Source organism: Macaca mulatta, chromosome 9 (assembly GCF_049350105.2).
Source record: "Macaca mulatta isolate MMU2019108-1 chromosome 9, T2T-MMU8v2.0, whole genome shotgun sequence".
Lineage (NCBI taxonomy): Eukaryota > Metazoa > Chordata > Mammalia > Primates > Cercopithecidae > Macaca > Macaca mulatta.
The window spans coordinates 90,726,082-90,734,328 of NC_133414.1; the positions used below are offsets into that span (position 1 = coordinate 90,726,082).

Here is an 8,247-nt window from a genome sequence, read left to right on the forward strand (position 1 = left end):
CAAGAGTCCCATTGACCTCCTTCTTCCGAGGCTCCTTCTACTGAGGGACCAGTTGGCAAGAAAAGAAGTTAATTAACCCTAATTATTAGATGATAGGGTTGTTGTTACTCTTGGAGGAAACACTATGAATAAAACAAAAAGACTGGTAGTCTAGAGTACAAGCTCTCAATGTGAGTTCAAATGCTTTTTTTAAAAAATCATTGTTTCCAACAGGGGCAGAGGCTCACTCTGTATGTATCCAGACCTGTTGAGAGAACACAGCTGTAATACATCAAACATTTGTCTGCACATTTAAGGGCATGGAGGAGAGAGGAAAAGCAGCAGAAAGGTTACCAAAGCAGGGTATATTCGTCTGTTCTCAAGCTGCTCTAAAGACTGGGTAATTTACAAAGGAAAGAGCTTTTAATTGACTCACAGTTCCGTATGGCTGGAGAGGCCTCAGGAAACTTAACGATCATGGTGGAAGGCACCTCTTACAGGACGGCAGGAGAGGGAATGAGTGCAAGCAGAGAAAAAGCCAGACACTTATAAAAGCATCAGATCTCATGAGATTCATTCATTATCATGAGAAGAGCATGGGGGAAACTGCCCCCAGGATTCAATTACTGCTACCTGGTCCTGCCCTTGACATGTGGGGATTATAGAGACTACAATTCAAGGTGAGAATTGGGTGGGGACTCAGAGCGGAAACTATATCACAGGGTAAGAATGACTGGGATATTCAAGTTCATATAAAAATTTTAATTATTCTGTCACTTATTAAGCAGCACAGTGATAAGTGCATAGAGGGAAACACGGATCCATAGGACAATGGCTTGTCTTCAGCACTGGTTACTTCACTAAAATGAAGACTTTTGTGCTCTCATCTGTCTTGATTCACCTCTCCTGGTCGTGAAGACCTGTCTTCCTAGAGGGTGTTAGGCTATTTCCTCTCTCTCTTACATTGTTTATGTGCGTTGTTAGTCTCTCCACCTTCATGAGGATAGTTTCTTGCCCCTCTGTCTTCTTTACCGTTTTATACATAGCACCTAGCACATGGCTTAACACATAGAGTTTAACTATATTAAATTAATGAGTGACTTACCAATGGTAAAGCCGTAGAATGGAATGTCATTCTATTTAAAATCATTCTATAAGTGGATAATTACTAGTCATATATTATTAATTTATAAATAACCAGGTTACTGATTAATACATACAATATAATCTCATTTTTAAGAATATGATAAAAATACATAAATAATCATGCCAGTTATCTGTGGAACATGGCAATAGGGGTGATTATATATTCTTTTCTGATAGTTTTAACTCTATTTTATATTTTTCTCTGCAATTGATATATATTGCTATTTTTAAAAAGGATAAATGTATTTCTAATAATAAAATGCTAAACCACTCTATTGATACTTATTCTTATTGCCTATGTGGAAAAACAAAATCATTTGATCTATGACTGAAAGTGGAGTAACTAATATTTACCTCCGGGACTATAGTTCTCAGTTGGAGACAATTTTGCCTCCTCAGCAAGCATTTGGCAATGTTTGGAGATCATTTTGATTGCCATAATTTGGGATGCGACAGTTGTCAATTTAAGAGTATAGTAGGTAAAGGCCAAAGATGATGCTTAACATCTACTTTGCACAGGACAGCCTCCCACAATGAAGAATTATCTGGTCCAAATAGTGCTGAGGTTCAGAAACCCTGTGGTAATATAGTTAGTATTTTTATTCTGAAGGACTTTCAGATAATATAATTCAGGTTTTCAGCTTCAGCTTCTTTAGAGGAAGAAATGTTTTTAATCACCAAACATGTAACTGCTCACTCTGGCTAAAGATTATTCTTGCATTTATTCAAAATGGAGTTCATAAAAATATATTTTAAAGATATTCCTTTATATTACAGCTATATGTAGGTACAATTCATTGAGAAAGGAAAGGCGTTATAAAAAACAGCTATTAATGGATAAAGCAAAATTATATTGACATTTTCGTTTGGTAGCTTCTTAATAAGAGTGAATTATTGAGCTAATAGTGAACCATTCAAGGCTGACTTAATGTTTAATAAGAAACAACTTCGTTTATTGTCAGTTATCCAAAGGAGGTTCTGGCGGCCAGGATTGCTGAACATTTCACAAGGAAAATTTCTCAATCTCCCTTTGTAAATATCTTTAAAAATAGAGACTAGATGAGAATTTGGGCATCATCTCTGAACTCAAGTGCACTTAATTTATTTATAAATCACATTTATTAAAGACAAATTATATGATATAGAAGAGTCATAGAAACATGTTTGTACATATAGTTGCTGTTTAACTTAATTAATTGATTTCCGTAATGTGCCATTTTGGGCAAAAGCAATAACATTGTAGAATCTTTCCAAGAGATTCACTTTCTATTGTCACAGACCGACAATTTCTCTCAAGTGGATGACTGCAAAGCATCCTAACTAGTCTTCCCACCTCTAGTTTATAATGCAGACATTGCTCATAAATCCAAGTAAATATCTCTGAGTGTTAGTTTCCTCAACTGCACAATGAGGATATTATCTGCTTCACAGAGTAATGCCAAGGGTTAAATAAAATGGCACGTATAAAGCACCTAAAGTAGTGATGAACACATAGTAGGTGCTCAATAATGAGAACCTAAAACAAAATAAAAGTGCCCATGCTGATGGAGTGATGCATTTCACCCCCCACTCAGACATTTATGTTTTCATAATGCTATATTTGTATAAGCCTGTGTCTGAAATCCTGGGAATTTGCCAGACTGCAAGCACAATAAGGCTCCAGCTCATGGGAGCATGAAAATTATTTGCTACAACCTCTTTCCTATCTGTTCCATTTTCTGAGCAGTAAGACACCTTGGACTAGTGTAAACTACCATCTTAGGTAGAGATACCTTTTTTTATAAGTTGTTTGATTTCTGTGCAGTAAAATAACTAAATGAATCAAAAAATAGCTTCCTTTCATTCACTTCCAGAGAAAATGGAAATATACTAACAGTATTGAGACTTACGCAATAATGTGTTCATCAGAAATTAAGAACTACTATTTGTTGAGGTTTATCTCTTTTCCTTTACCCCTCACACGGACGCTAAAAATTGCCATTATTTACCCTGTTTTACGGATGAGAAACTTGGGTTCTAGACAGATTGTGATTTACTCAGTGTCACATGGCTATAAGCTACATGGTTTAGATTTAATTTCAGGTTTCTCTGACTTGTATGCAGACTGTCTCTCAGCAGAAACGTATTAGGAGGAAACTAGATAAGTTAAAATGTCTTTAGTTTTCCCGGGAATAATTAAAGGTTGAGAAGAAGTTAAAGTTTTCGTCTGGACCAAAGAAAGTTATTTTCTTTTTTTAAGAGCTCAAAATAGTTGACTGACTCATGAGCTCTCCCAGGTCATGCTAAATTTTCAGGGTGTTTTTTTTCCCTAAATTTTCTCTCCTCAAAGCTAATGATTTCCTCCTCAGTGCTGATGTAGTTTTGTGCTAACCCAAAGGAAAGAAAGAATTACCCAAAGAGATATGAACTATAGCTTAAATCTAGACTCTATGTATGTTTGTCTGAATTCACATTCCCTGGCCCAGTCATAAGTCTTCTCTTTCCTTTTTCTCAGTGGTAGACCATATTCCTTGAAGTCAGTTACAATAAAATCACATTTCATTGCTGGAATAAACTACATGCAACTAAGGAATAATAAAAATCATAGCTACCCCAAAACCCTTAAAATACCTAATACATGGTATGTGAACATTTTGAAAAGAAATTACTGTTTCCTTAATTTCCCCTCCAGTCATGAGAGTCATTTCCCCCATCTTTGCTTATCCTGGCAGCTATTCAAGACCAGCTTTCATTGCTATTCACTCTCTTTATTATATCTGCAACATGTTTGAATAGTCATAGTTCTGTGCTCAGCTTTGTAATTAGATGGAGTGATGAAAATAACTTTTACTTGAGTCCAATTTTCTCTGTATAAAAATAACTCTTTGAATCTTCTGATGTAATAAATTATAGAAAACTTTAGGTAGGATTGGTTCTAAAATTGGAGTCTGATTAGGGCCAGATGCCTCAAAACGGTATCAGAACCATCTTTCACATTGTATTCTTTCATTGTAGACTCAGATGCTATGCCATAATTAACCTCATTGGTTCTGCAAATTTGAAGATTTATGGTGGATGACCAGTAGGACATAGCTATCATCTTACACAGCAATTTATGTTCAATAATTACTCTGCCTACCAAATAGCTAATTTATAAAATTGAGGATTGGGGGATGAAATTCTCAAGCTTCTTTCAGGTCTGCTGTTTATTTACCTCAGTTTCCATATGCAGATATATAACACAATATATTAAAATGAAATTTTGAATTTGGGTCTCTGGCTTTTAAAAATATCACATTTTCTAAAATTGTGTCAGGAGAGAAGATTCTTATCTCCTCACTCAGCTTACTAAAGGCATTACATGGCATTAGAGTTAATAACTTGATCCAACAATAACAACACTAGTAAATAATTTACATCTTCATAGCACTATAAAATACAAACTAAATTTGGGATAGCAAACTGAAATCACTACAAGGCTAGTCAGGTGACCTAAATGGGTGAAGCTGGGTGAGGATGTGGAAAATGAGACAACGTAAGCATCAGAGTTTATACACTGGAATATCTGAGGCAATTCAGCAATATACTAGATAGCTTTTTAAAAAAATTCTCATCCAAATCCAAAGCTATGAGATCTGAATGAGTATCAAACCTCTCAATGACTGGAAGATTATCCATAAAAGTCCCTGGGAAGAGAGAAATGACCCCAAAGAGTCAAGTTGCCTTTATTCCCTACAACTCCCTCTGTGTTCCAGGGACGCCAGGGCTCCTGAGCCAGCCTTTATTAGGAAAGTGCAAAAGAACTGGAACATTTCCTTGCTGAAGCACAAAGGCCCTTTGCCTCTTTTGTTGGCTTAGAAGCTTCAATCAGTTTCAGAGTTTCAAAGGTTCAAACAGTGGAGTTCCAACTGGGCTAGGATTGAGTAGTGTCCAGGGTACTGAGTAGGAAAGTGAATGTCTCTGCCCACTCAGTAACCCCAAGTTGGTAAAATCTTCCTATGAAGGTCAAAACATGATGTTTTATGATTTGAGCCATCACAAGAGAAGCAGAGAACAGGGTGGTGAAATACCAATTTACCCTTCACTTTCAAACAACTATTTATTACTTGGCAACCTTTGAAATAACATAAACAACCATTCTTAAGGACTTACCAAAACCCATTCTTTAGCATCATACATTCAGAGCAGGCAGCTTCCTTTGAAAGTTATAAAAGAGTCAGGCTAGCCTAGCTGATAGTTAGAGAGCCAGTGATGGACAGACATATAAAAGCCAAGTTAAGTGAAAGGGAAAGAGAAATGAACCATTAGAAAGGGACATGGCAACTCGAAGAAAAGTCATAGAGGAAGAACTGGGGAAAGCAAGCTCCATTGTTTGTTACCCTCAGCTTTTAGCCAAGTCAGGGGGAAGATGGAAGATGATCAGCATACAGAAAACCCACTTATTGTCAGCTTTTGTTACACTCCATTATGGTTAAGAGACCAGATAAACTTTTATTCTCTCTTTAATATGAAGAGAAGGGCAATTATTTATAAAGGACAGTTACAAAGAGGTGCTTTAGTGCCAGATATAATCCATTAACATCCCCTGGCAGACTCCAATTACCCAATCCCCACTTATATAAATTAAAATACTGAATCCTTCAGTTATTTTTGTTAATCAATTCCACAGATATCTATCATCTACTCTATCTACTATGGGCTAGCCACTGCACAAGGCACGAGTGATATAAAGATAAATGAAATGTTAACCTTGTACTCAAGTAGACTATAGACTAGGGGATAAGGAAAAATTCCACACCAGTAATGGCAGTATGGAAAGTGGCAAGAGCTCAGCCTTCAGACCCAGATAGAAATGGATTTGAATCTGTACTATGCCACCTCTTAGGTAGCCTCGCTAGCCAAACCTCAGTTTCCTCACTTGTAAAATGGACACAATTTTATATATAATATAGGGCACTTCTATGAACCGGGAATACCATTTGTCAAATAAAATAGGTATTCAATAAATGGACATCAGTTTGTGCTGGTTACCTTGTGTTTGTCTTTCTAGATTCATACTCTACTTTTCTCAATCCTATTCTATGATGTAGGAGCTAGGAGACTGACCTTTACAGATTACATATATTATGAATTACATCAGCCTCCATTTACCCTTTGGCTTCTGGTTGGATTCAGTTCATTGAAGTCATTGGCAGTAGACTGGAGGACATGAGGAATGTGAGGCTGAGTATGTATTTCCCAGGTTCCCTCATTGCGGAGTTGCTGTGGATCTTTCTACAAAGGGCCACAGCCTTCATAAGGCTCAGGCATTCTCTTTGGCTTGTATTAGCTACTTCTCTTTTCTTCATCAAGCTTAGGGTGGAAATACTTTCTGATGCTACTAGTACGAGGGTGGTACTGAACTATCTATTGTTGGTTCCCCTAAATCCCGACAATTCCTTTGTTTTATTAAACTCTCCTCAAATTGTCCATTTGGAGCATGCTGTCTGTTTCCTGCTGAGACCCTGATAGATACAAGTGTCTTTATTAGTATAGATAGCAATGTACTATGAGAATAGAGGATAAACAAACAAAACCATCCTGGAGGATATTGGGAACAGTTCTAGGGGGAGGTAGTATCTAAACGACCTTCTGACGATGAATAGGAATAAGCAATGTGAAAAAAAAAAGCAGGAAGAGAACATTCTGGGCAGAGGAATACCATATGCAAAGGTTCAGAGGCGAAAACAAAAAACAAAAAACAAAAACCCTACTACATTGTGGGGGAATTTCAAGCTTAGCTAGAGCATAGAATAAGAGATAGAAGGCTGACAGATGAAGCTGAAGAAGTAAATTGAACCAAGGTCACAAAAGACCATGCGTGACTTTTTCCTCCAGGTAGTGAGATATTATTAAAGGATTTTAACCTAGGTTATAACATGATGACATCGCATTTTAGAAAGTGATACAGAGACAAGATTAGAAAGGGGAAAGACTGGAGACAGAAATACCAATAAGCAATTTTGGTGAAAAAAATAAGGTAGCCAAATGGGGCTTTTTCTTCCCCTTTCCCCTAAACAACTAGTTGTTAAACATTGATTAGGACCTCATTAAAACAGGAAGAGTCCCTTCCCTCAGCTGCTGCCAAGGTACTCGGGTCCTTCTGAAAAAGCTAAGGCCACATTGGAGTGAGGCACTCCAACCGCAATGTGGTGAATGTGAGTCTTGAGCTGCCCGCTACCGTGCTACTTCATCTCGCAAGTAGTACTGTGGGCCGGCGGCTCCGGTTACACTTTCACCCAAGATTGTCTGCATTTACTGGGTCCTCATTCTGCAAGACAATGAGGTGACCATCACGGAGGATAAATTCAATACCCTCATTAAAGTAGCTGCTGTAGCTGTTGAGTCCTTTTGGCCTGGCTTCTTTGCAAAAGCCCTGGCCAGTATGGGCAGCCTCCTTTGCAATGCAGGTGCTGCTAGATTGCTCCAGCAGCCCGCACCACACAAGGAGGAGGTCCTGCCCCTTCCACCACTGCTGCCTCAGCTGAGGAGACGGAAGTGGAAGCAAAGAAAGAAGAATCTGAGGAGTCTGATGAGGACATGGGCTTTGGTCTTTTTGACTAAACTTGTTTTATAACATGTTCAATAAATAGCTGAACTCTTAATAAACAAAAATATATAAATACATAAAAAAGAATACCTCTGATAATGATGGCAAAATTTGCAGTCTGACTTGTGTAAACGACGACACCACCACCACCATGAAGAACCTAGCCAAGAACTAACAGGCAAATTAGAACTGCAAGGCAAATTCCAGGACCTGAATGGAAAGCAAGTTAGAAGGATCAGTGGGATGTCCATGAGGAGCCATGTAAAGATGGACAAGCACAATGGCACTGAGAGGAGAATCTAAAACATCTGAAGTTGCAGGTAATCGAGGTTGCAAATTGGTAAAGAAAAATTCGGGTAGTCTCTAGACCAGGCATCTGAAACCAGGAACATCACAACAACAGAAGATGATTCAAATATTAAGAAGGGTGGGGGATGTTGTATCAAAGCAAAGCCAGAGCCAGAAAGCTCTCAAAATGGTGGCGTGGCTTCTTGCTAGTTTTTATAAAAGAAGGCTTCCATTTCCTTGCTGGGGAATTACACTGGAATATGTTG

General features: G+C 37.9%; 1 pseudogene; it reads left to right on the forward strand.

The window, feature by feature from the left end:
• Nucleotides 1–5,420: 5,420 nt before the first annotated feature.
• LOC702692 (large ribosomal subunit protein P1 pseudogene) lies at nucleotides 5,421–7,707 on the forward strand (annotated as a pseudogene).
• Nucleotides 7,708–8,247: the final 540 nt, after the last annotated feature.